Below are 11332 nucleotides of genomic sequence, written 5' to 3'. Positions count from 1 at the left end.
AGGGGGAGGAGGAGGAAGGGGAGGAGGGGGAGGAGGAGGGGAGGAGGGAGAAGGGGAGGAGGAGGAGGGGGAGGAGGAAGGGGAGGAGGAGGGGGAGGAGGAGGGGGAGGAGGGAGAAGGGGAGGAGGAGGGGGGAGGAGGAGGAGGAGGGGGAGGGGGGGGGGGGGGAGGAGGAGGGGGAGGAGGGGAGGAGGAGGAGGAGGAAGGGAGGAGGAGGAGGAAGGGGAGGAGGAGGAAGGGGAGGAGGAGGGCAAGGAAGAAAAGGAGGAAGAGACTGAAAGGATCCCAAACCAACCTTGGGGCGTGGCCCTGTGGCCCCTGCTGGCCCAGAGGCAAAGCCAGGCACAAAGGACTGATTCTCTTTGCAAATGAAATCTGGATAACAAGTACTTTTCCTTCTTTTCCTTTAAAAATCTTACCCTGCCACTTTTACTTTACACTTCCAAGTTGCTGTTGTCAAAATCAGTTTTCATTTCTTTCTCTGGAAACGCTATTCTCTGACTCTTTAGTCTTCCTAAAGAAATTTTTTTAAATTGTTTTTAATTGTTAATGCTCTTTCTAGGGACAATGAAGAAAGTGCAAAGTCTTCACATCCACTCACCAGAAACCCTCCAGACCGTTCAACCAGACTCCGGATCATGTCATGAAGAGCTGCTTGGAAACTGTGAAGATCTTGCCAAAGAGACTCATCTGTTGTGCTGTTTGTTAGAGGAAAGGAGAAGGTGCGGACCTATTAGAGCTATGGAAGCAAACAGGTATTCGGGGATATCTCTGTGTTTGTGTTAGACCATGTTTTCATCTTTTGAAGCCATTTTAATTCCTTCCTAGTCTAAGACACATTCGGCAGCAGTTCTTGGCTTTTTTGAGTCTGATCCCTTTGCTTTGGCCAGGTCCCCACCCCGCCCCCGCCTCCCAAAATGCACATAGGCTTATATACATGCAATTCTGCAAAGAATTTCAAGGACTTCAAAAATCCCCCGAGACTAGAGGAGTCCAGGTTAAAAAGATCTAAAGTAAGGAGAAGTTGCCAAGAATCCAGATGTTGGCAGAAACAATAAAAGCGACACGCACTCTATGCAAGATAGTAGCTACAAAACAAAAGCAATGTCCATATTTGGGTTTTGGAGCGTATTTGGGTTTGATCCTGAGTTGGTCTTTTCAGACACGCCCATATCCACTACGGATAGCAAGAGGAACAATATGTCATCAACATGCCACCATCTTTGAATACAGAGAATGACTGCATCTGGAAGCTAACATGCTGGACAAGGCACAAGACAATACTGACCATGAGGAGATTGTCTCATTGAAAGTATCTTGACAGTATCTACACCTGTAGCAAGTGCTAGAAAAAAAGTGAATAAATGATCTTGCCCATCAGTGCCCTTCACCTCAGTTTCTTACCACACCCTTGGCATCATTTCTTTCAGTAGCTACCCTATCCTCAAAATCATTCTTAGTCCTATTTCAACTTCAAAGACTTCTTCACATGCCATCTTCCTTAGATCAAATCTATTCCAAACCCTTAGCTATTCCCCAAACCATACACTCATAAGATCACTGTCATCAGAGTAACTTTAACCATTTACAGAGTGGGTCCTCTGTGTCAGCTATGCATGTAGCATTACAAATACGCTATGTGTGTGTCTTAAATCCACACAATAACTCTGCTAGGTAGACTGTAGTATTTTCATTTAAAGATGACAGACTTAAGGCTCAAAGAGAAGTGACTTGCTAAAGGTTGCAGAGCAAGGAACTGGCAGAACTGGGTTTATCCTTAATTCCATTTGACTGCAAACTTTATCTCAGTCTTGTTGGCTGGTGCCACCATCCCATTCTTCCAGAAATTTCTTAAAATTACAGGATTCTCAGTTTAGATGGGTTCTCAGCCTTCTTTGGCTCATAGAAAATTTGAGCAGAAAAAGATGTTAGAGGCAATCTTGTCTGACCTTCACACTTTACAAATAAGGAAACTGACAGTCACCTAGGATGGGTTACTGCTCCAACCACGACCTTCCCTTTTCTAGTTCTCAAGGAGGCAGGAACCACATCCTTTGGGAAGTAATTTCATGCTTCTCCTAGCATAGCTCTAAGTGCAACAAAAGTCTGTATGTGGACATCTGATGACTATTCCACAAGGAGCAGAAACTCAAGCCCAGAACACCTAAAAGAACAGAAAAAAGGAGGGCCAGGGTCAGATGGCATCTACCTCAAAGAGAATAGAACAATCCACGTGTGCCCCTTGCCACTCCCCCCAGAGGAAGCCAAGGATATTGCCTGGTCCTTGAAGCCAGTGTAGCAATGGAAACAAGACATATAAAACCACAGCAAAGGGGGCCCCCAAAACCAACACCTGCATCCCAAAGCCACTTCTACAAATAGCAGTGACCTGCAGCCCAGTTAAGGAGATAATTTCAAAGCCCTTCTCTTTAAGTCTGTAGTAGCTGGAATGAGCAGGGAGAAGACAAGTCAGTGCTTGAAAGCTTGCCTTTAAGTTTGTTATCAAGAATAACAAGTGATTGCCATATTTCAAATGTGTTTAAAAGTCCCGAATCACATAACTATCCTGCCTTGCATTGTCCTTGAAAAGGCAAAAATAGAAATGGAAGAAATTATCTAAGGGCAATAAAGCAGGGCAACAGAGATTAGGCAGGGGTGTGGGCTGCAATTCACTATTACCGATGCTTATAAACACTTACTGTATGACGGTAGTTGACAAGACCTGTTAAGAACAGAGTAATAAACATGGTTCCAATCTCTCTCCTGGAGAGAGAAATAAAAATAGGCCAAGAGAATAAAGAGTGTAACTGCTTAATAGGCATTTTTATTTTCTAAAGAAGGCAGTTTAGGTGACCCAAATGCTTTTAACATTCATTTTTGTCACTTCATTATATCGTTGGGTTACACCAAAAACACAAAATGCTTTATTTAATATATCACATGAAACAAGAGAGGACACACTGGGTGGGTCAATGACAAAGGCTTGCCTGAATTAGCTTTATTGATTCATTTAACATCTCCAAGCTTCCCTGGGCTATTTTGTAAATAAGTATGATTAAATACAAGGGGCTACATAAATACTCAATGTAAATATACACACACACATTCACACATATATATGTTGCATATATGGTGACCATTTGCTACATCCAGGTACTAAGCCCGCTGACCAGCTAAATTAATCAGTTTGCTGGGCTCTCAAAGTATAAATCCTGAGCCCTCGCAGGGCACAGGCACTGTTTGCTCAACCCGTAAACACATCATTATTGAACTTGCCTTCTAAAGTAACACCACACCCTGGATATGATGCAAAACCCAGCATTACAAGATAAGCTCTGTCTCAAGTTTCTGCTCGCTGTAGTGTCTGAAGTGTTTGCTCATACGCTCAGGGACCGAAGCAGAAGCAAACAGTCAGGCCAGTATTATAGGGACACCTGTGTTACAAAATTGACTTTATTGTGAAAGCAATGAATAAGTTCAGCAGGATCCTGTAAGAACGCAGATTCATCCCACATCACGTTGGTCCAACAGGACTTCAACCTTATCGCCGGCCTCCCTCAGCTACCCAGGGCAGTCCCCTTCCCTGGGGTATCAGATCCAAGCTCCAAGTCCCGGCTGCCACACCTCACCTCCTGCTTGTCTTCCGTCTGCGCCCTCACGCAGCTCAGTTAGCCAGGCCTCCAGTGAGGAGGCTCAGATGCTCCAATGCTCAGATGCTCCAATGAGGTCTCTGCACGGTGCTCTGAACCTGCCTGGACTCATGAGTCTCTTTACCTTTAAAACTCTACAAAAATCACTTCTTTTGTGAATCTTTCTCTAATTAGACAGAACACAGTGTCCTGCACGAGAGGCTCTGGCTCAACCTTGCACGGCACTTAGGTATGATTTTTGATACCCTTCCCTCCCCACCAAGATGTGATATAGCTGAGCGATTAAGAGCCAGAACCTGCGAGCCAGACTCCTGGGGTTGAATCCTGATCCGCCACACACTAACTGTGCCTCAATTTCCCTACCTGTAATTCATGGGTAGATATCTAGGTGGATAGGTAACCAAAGAGCTTAGAATAGTGCCTGGTATGCAGTAAGTGCTACCACCTAAATGCAAGCATAATAAATGTGATCGTAAATGGTAGCTCCTATCTGCCTTGGTGTTCAGGAGACAACGGGGGGTGACAGGGCTGCCTCTGGACTGGCCTGTCGAGGATGTGCCTGAAATGGCTGCAGCTGTATTGCCAGCTGTCCCTGTGGAGGGACCGGCCTGGTATGACCAGCTGTTCACAATTTCAAGAGAAAGCAAAATCCACATCTCTGGATTTTAAGTTATTTGTTTACATTGAAACAATTAATGTTTGAGCCAAAGAAAGCACATCTAAAGGCAGATTTAGCCCTTAAGCCACCATTCTGTGACCTCTGACATTTACAAATCTGTAACAGTGTGTGTGTGCATTTTCATTTTTCTGTGTTTATCCTCCATACTTTTTCCTCAATTAAATATCCTAGGGGTAGTAGAAAGCACGTGGAAGGTACTCAATTAAGATCAGCTGACCAATGAAGGCTTATTAATGAACAGACACCAGTGGAACTTTTCTGAAAGGAAACAATGAATCAATTAGTGTCCCCCACGTTCAGTGCCCTCTGTGGCTTCAGTTCTGGTAAACAGGACGAGCCCTAGGGACACAAATAGGAACAAGATGTAGTCCCTGATCTTAAGGAATATACAGACTTGTGGAGACACAGCTGTGTAAACAACTGCAATGTTTACAAAACACATGGACACTTCTCATCTCATTTACATCTCAAGAACCCAAGGTAGTTGGTAGAGCAAGTGATTGTACACCCACTGTATAGAAGAGAAACCGAGGTTAAGTGACTTGTCCAAGATCACTCCAGTAGTACCTGGAGTTGTAATAAGAGCCCAGTTCTGCTGACTCCAAACCCGGGGCTCTTTCTGCTGTACGCTTACATTCTAGCAATAACATGCCTATTTCCCAGTGCCTGTGACACTGGAAAAATCGGGCTCATGAAGAGGGTTGATATCCAGTGAGCTAGAGGGAGGCATTGATACCATCAGGGAAAGCAGGCTTTGAAAAGCACCTTCTTCTCATTAATTACAATTTACCATCTACCAAAAAAGAATTTGAGGCTACTTTCAACAAAGCATAATGCCATATATATATATTTTTTTAAGTTTAAAATAACAAAATACTGAAGGGAAACAGAGATGAAATCCCTGTTTCAGAAAATTGAGGGTAAGAATAGGTAGCACGAGTGGGCATAACTCTGAACTTCCTGAGAGAAAAGGCAAACTGGGAAGTGACAAGTTTCTTGTTTATAAAAGGAGGTGGACTAATTTTAATTTTAGCATATATTATCACCATTTGTTCTCTGATTTCTGAATCACACAGCAAAGATCAGTATTCTTATGGAAAACATTGATTTGAAAGTATAGCATTTTACCAAAAAAAAAGTGAATTTATTATACTTGTAAAGTCTGTGGGTTGATCAGAAGATTTGGAAATTTTGTAACAACATACTCACTAGCACATGATTGCCAACATTTATGGTTTGGCCTGTTCTCTAAAGGAAAATGGGAGAAATGGCATCCAGTTTAGAAGGACTGTGCAGCAGAGTATCAGAACTGTGATGGGGGATTGGGGGTGGGAAGGGTGAGCAAAAGGTTGCCCTCTTCATAAACAGCACACATTTCAAGTTCTTAACTGGGTGAAATACAGGCAAAATGGCGCCTCAAACACAAGACGATATTCACCGGCTATGAGGCTATTTCATCATTCATTCACTCATTCAGCAAATAGTTACTGAGGGCCCACAGAGTGGGCATTCAAGCCCTGTCCTTAGGGATGGAGACAGCAGTGAAGAGCACAGACAAAAATGCCTGCCTGCACCAAGCTTCCCCAAGGCAAAGCCTAGCATATTGCACAAATTAAAGATGGATGTGTACTTTGTCTATGAGAGAGCTGGGGTTCCCACAGTCACACTGGCATCCAAATCAGCCTCCCTAAAAAGGCGACAGCCCTATATTTCTGCAGACGGTGAAATAGATGCTTGGCTTTTGTCACGGAACTATCTAGAGCATAGGCGCATAAGAGCAGCTAAGAAGGGACATGCAAACACCGATCCTAACGTCCATAAAACAGGGCTGACGCATAGCACAGGGAGATCAGCTCGGTGCTTTGTGACCACCTGGAGGGGTGGGATAGGGAGGGTGGGAGGGAGGGAGACGCAAAAGGGAGGAGATATGGGAACATATGTATAACTGATTCACTTTGTTATAAAGCAGAAACTAACACACCATTGTAAAACAATTATACTCCAATAAAGATGTAAAAAAAATAATAATAAAATAAAATAAAATTTTTAAGCAGAAAAAAAAAAAAACAGGGCTGAAGCCTAGGTCTCACCTTTCGAAGCTCTCAATGGATGGAGGGTGGGTCAACCCTCCTGCTGCAGAAGTAACCGACAAGCACCTCCTTCAGTCTGCGGAAATGGTCCTCTCCTGTCCTAAAAATGGCTTTAAGAAGCAGCTGGAAGAAGGGTGAGGGGGAAGCTACAGCAGCCACAGACGCAGTGGTTAGACAAGGTAAAAAAAAAATAAGGTTTTTTTAAGATCTATGCATACATTTATTCAACTAATATTTATTAAATCCTCACTACATATGCAAAAAGCACTGTGCTAGGAACTAAGGAAACAGAGATGGGGGTGGAGACATGGCTCCTGCCCTCATGTCTCTTACCTTCTAGAAAGGGAGTCAGACATTGAACAATTAATTAATTAATTAATTAAAAGTAGGACAACTACTAGGAAGAACTGTCAGAGTCTATAAGAACTTTAAAAGGACAAATTAACCTAGTGCCGAAGATAACAGAAACCCTTTACACAATCTCACTCACTTTCTCTCTCTTTCTCTCTCTGCCTCTCCCCCATCCCCTCGCCTCCTCTCCCCTTCTCCCTCCTCTCTCAGACACACACATACATGCACACACACTCGTGTGCACACAAGGGCACACACAGGCATACATAGCTGTGATGGAATCAGGCACCTCCTGTCTTCCTCTTTCAGAGAGAGAACTTTTGAGCTGCAAATACTAAAGATACTATTCATTCTGGCTTTTAGGCTGCAACCCTGGCAAAAGCCATGGCCAAAATTCTTACTCCGAGCTAAGATGCAGCCAGGTCTAGAGAAAAAAAGGAATATTTCAACTGATTACATCTTCAAGTGTTTTCTAGATCTTTGAGTTTATGGTTGTGCGTGTCCTTCTTGATACTTAATTAGAATGTACAGGCCTCAGATGTGAACTTGCAGGAGAACACAGTGTTCAAAATGAAAATGACAGCTTTCCATTGGATTGTGTGCTGTTCTATAGCAGCTCAGTGTCAGGTGCTGAAGTTAAGCTAAACTACATAAAAACAGAAGATGTAAAAGCTAAAGTTAAAAAATTGTAACAGAGTTTCATATACTGAACTTTGATTAGCTATTAAATTATAATGTCAGATTTTTCAGTTATATAAGTACAAAATGTTTGTGGTAGATAAAAATTAGAAAATACAGTATATAGAAGAAGATAAAAATATAGCCATATTTAATAACCAAAGCACTTTCTGTAAAATGACTAGATCGAAATATTTAACCAATTCTTTATAACTGGACATTTATTTTTTTTCTAATCTTCATTAACACAAATGTTTTAATGAATACCTTTATACATGCATTTCTACATGCATCTCTCATTATTTTATTATGATAAACTTTTAGAAGTGGAATTTTTTTGCTGGACAGTATTCAGATGTTTAAGATCAGAATTACATCAATAGCCGAATCCAAAGTCTCTTTAAATTCTTTCTTTAAGGTGCTTAGAACACCTTCAAACTTCAGAAGCATCCAAAACTTGAAAGAAAACAGTCTTTATTTCCATATCAAACTCAATATTAATATTACATAGATATAATTTCAAGACTCTGACATTTCTTAAAACCTCACCAAATACTGACAGACAGCAATGTCATATGGTTATAGATACTTCTCAGAGAGCAAGCCTGTTTCTGATTATAACACAACAAATATGTTAACCGATTATTTCATTCCTTAATTTAAAATGCTGAACGGAAAACCAATCACAACAAACATAGCTATAAAATTTTTGAATGTACACAATTGCATTACACACAACAGCAGAAAGATACCAGACTGAAATGTTTATTTCTTGGTTTGGCTGTGAGCAGGGCTACAATCTCTCTGGGTCTTAGTTCTGAGGGGAAAGACACAAGGGCTGGAGTTTCCAGAATTTTTGATTTAATAGAACAATTAAAACTACAAGCATATAATTCATAACTAACCTTAAAATGAGAGGGAGAGATAATCTCAGAATAGGAAATATTATTTAAACTGAATGCATTTAACCTGAATTTTTTTTAATCTGCTCCATTGCTCATATTTTTCTCATTTTTCCTTGGAGTGTGGAAACTTGCACTAGTCTACAGACTCTTAATTGAAAACAACTCCTCTAGATAACTCCTAAGTCCTTCCCGTTTAGAAAGTGCTGTGGTTTTGTGATTCTAAATTTCAATTTAGGCTCCATGTAAAAAAGTAATTCACAAGAAATTTTAAAATTCAGTGTCTCATACTTCTCTGAGGATCCCGGAAAGGGGGTGTGGGCATTTTACCCTCCGATTTAGTGGGGGCCTCCTGTAGCCAGGCACCGGGAACACAGTGACACAAAGCACAGCTTCTGTCCTCAGGGTGTTCTCACCTAGAAGAAACAGATACTAAGGTGGCAGTAGGGCACAAAAAGTGTTATAATATGGGAGGTATGCCTCAAGACACGGAGCACTTAGCAGCACCCTAACCACTGGGCTGGAGGTGGCTAGGGGGCCAGATCTTCTGGAGAAGGTGATGCTGAAACTGAGTCTTGAAGGACAGGACGCGTGTTAGGCAGCTGAGGATGTCATTACAGGCAAACGATCAGCCTGTGAAAGTGAACGTGTATCAGAAACCATGGAGAATCCCAGGAACTCCACGCCCTGGTGAGTTCCAGTGAGGGCAGAGTCTACGTGTTGGCAGATGGCTGAGGACACTGGGGAGGCTGGCAAGGGGCCAAATCCAGGACAACCTGCAGTGCTAAGTTAAGGAGTTTGGACTCAATCCCCGACACAATGGGATGTCACAGAAATATCATAATCAGAGGAAGAGACTGAGCTACATCTATGGCTTGTCTCTTCTTCCATCTCAAAGTTTAAAGGAGAGCTGTACAGTTGAAAAGAAGCTCAAGGTGAGAAATTCCTATGGTACCTTTATTTTTTAAGAATTAAGATCATGTAATACAGGCTCGTTAAAATAAATTCAAACAGTAGAGAAGTACATAAAATAAAAGAGGAAAATTTCATTTCAAGCCTGACTTCTCCCCATCCCCTCAACAAAATCTTACTCCCCAGGGTTAATCACTATGAAGAGTTTCATGTAAATCCATGTATATATTTTCTAAATATATACAAAAGCATTTACATATAACACAGATCTTTTTGTGAGTTCTCTAATAGAGAATGCATTGTGCTACATATCTTGGTCTGCAACTTGACTTTTTCGCTTAATATATCGTCAGTCCAGATTGATCTCATTCTTTTGGACTGCATAGTATTCCACTATACGGTAAGGGTATGTTTCACATGTATTTATCCATTTCCCTGTTGGTGGTCATTTAGGCAGTTCCTAATTTTCTGTCATTGCTGCAGTGTACGTCCTTGACTATTGCACACCTATGTTTGTTTTCTTAAAGGATGTTTTCTTAGGATTGGAATTACTAGGTTAAAGGACCTAAGAAGTTGTTTCATTTTGTTTTCATCCAGAGTATACAAGAGTGTTCATTTCCCCCAACTATGGCCAAGCTTGGTATTATCAAGTTTTGAACCTTTACCCATCTGATAGATGAGAGATGTTATCTCATGGTTGGCTCAACCGATTGTTAGTAAGCTTGATCATCTTTCATATGTTTATTGGATAAATATATTTATTTTTGTCTATGAATTGACTTTTTACAAACTCTACAGGTCAGAGATTCTTAAATCTGGGGTTCCAGAGCCCCCGATATATGGTATGAAATTTTCTGTGTGTATTGGATGTGCCTTATTCTCAGGATAAGGTCCAAGAAATATTGAGAACCACTGATCTTAAACTCTGTAAGCTGAGAGGAACATGTAAAAAGAAAGAAGCAGGGATAGAAGGAAGGATGTGAAAGGGGTGAGGGCAGGGTTCCGTGATTGGTTATATGCATGTACACACACACACACACACACACACACATACACCTTTTCTTATCTTACCCTCATCAATATCAACTTTCCCAATAACACTCCCTCGTTTCCCTCCCCAGAAGGACCCCCAGCCACATAGGGGCTACTAGATCATTGTAGATGGGGCTCACTTCTTACTAATATTTGGACACATATCACAGAGAATCCTGACAAACCACTCAAGACGCTTCTTTATTTACATTTTGGTTCATCAAAACATCCAAAAACCTTACACATACAAGCCGTAATTTATTTATTTGAGACCATGGAAAAGCCACTGACTTCAATTTTATCTCATAAATATTTCTCTACTCTACGCGTGTCTCTTCATTTCCACTCCAACCATCACATCTTGCTTTGACCACTGCAGCACCCTCCCAACTTGCCTCCCCGCATCCTATCTGCCCTCCTCCCTTATCCCCTGTCTGCACTTTAACCTGAGCTATCTTTTCATTTCAACATCCGCCAGCTTACACCCCACTCAAGGCTCCCCTTTGCTCTTGAACTAAAAAGCCAGCCACTTGACATGTGCAGCTACATGGAGCTACCTGGTCTGCTCATCTACCTCTTCTCTTACACTAAGTCCCTCCTCCCTCCCTCTGGCTATAGCCATACCTGGAAGACTAGAGGCACTCTCTCTCCCACTCTGCAATCTTTGTTATTCTGTTTCTTCTGCTCCAATGCTTTCTCTCCCACTCTTTCCTTGAGTGAACTTCTACTCAGCTTAAAAATAACTTCCTGGATCATCCAGGCCAAGTCATGTGCTGCTGTCTCATGCTTTCATAGCACCCTCTACTTTTCTTCTAAGCACTTATCCCAAATTTGCAATTACATAGTTCATTAACATCTGCTTCCCTCTGGCAGGTGAGCGCCATAAAGATAGAAATAGGATCTGTTCTGTTCAGCTCTGAAATCCCAGTGCTCAGAGTAGGGTTGACACAGAGCAGGTGATCAATAAATACTGTTGAAGAGAGGGAGAAAAATGATGCTATTGTCAATGGTGCCTTGTAGGCTTTTATTTTCCTATAC

The 11332-nt window shown here is 41.8% G+C and overlaps 1 long non-coding RNA gene across 4 annotated transcripts in view; it reads right to left on the bottom strand.

Annotated features, from left to right (window-relative positions):
• Positions 1 to 6580, bottom strand: part of LOC113618864 (uncharacterized) — a 50933-nt gene extending 44353 nt beyond the window's left edge. For all 4 annotated transcript variants that reach the window (XR_003432164.1, XR_003432168.1, XR_003432166.1 and 1 more), the window contains exons 1-2: positions 6420 to 6580; positions 602 to 698 (exon numbers count right to left, since the gene is read on the bottom strand). This is a non-coding gene — a long non-coding RNA (uncharacterized LOC113618864). The remainder of the gene's footprint in view (positions 1 to 601; positions 699 to 6419) is intronic.
• Positions 6581 to 11332: the final 4752 nt, after the last annotated feature.

This window comes from Aethalodelphis obliquidens, unplaced genomic scaffold (genome assembly GCF_003676395.1).
Source record: "Aethalodelphis obliquidens isolate GAN/ISIS:26980383/991018 unplaced genomic scaffold, ASM367639v1 scaffold6, whole genome shotgun sequence".
Lineage (NCBI taxonomy): Eukaryota > Metazoa > Chordata > Mammalia > Artiodactyla > Delphinidae > Aethalodelphis > Aethalodelphis obliquidens.
The sequence above is the reverse complement of the archived record's forward strand: the minus strand, read 5'-3'. Positions and strand labels throughout refer to the sequence as shown.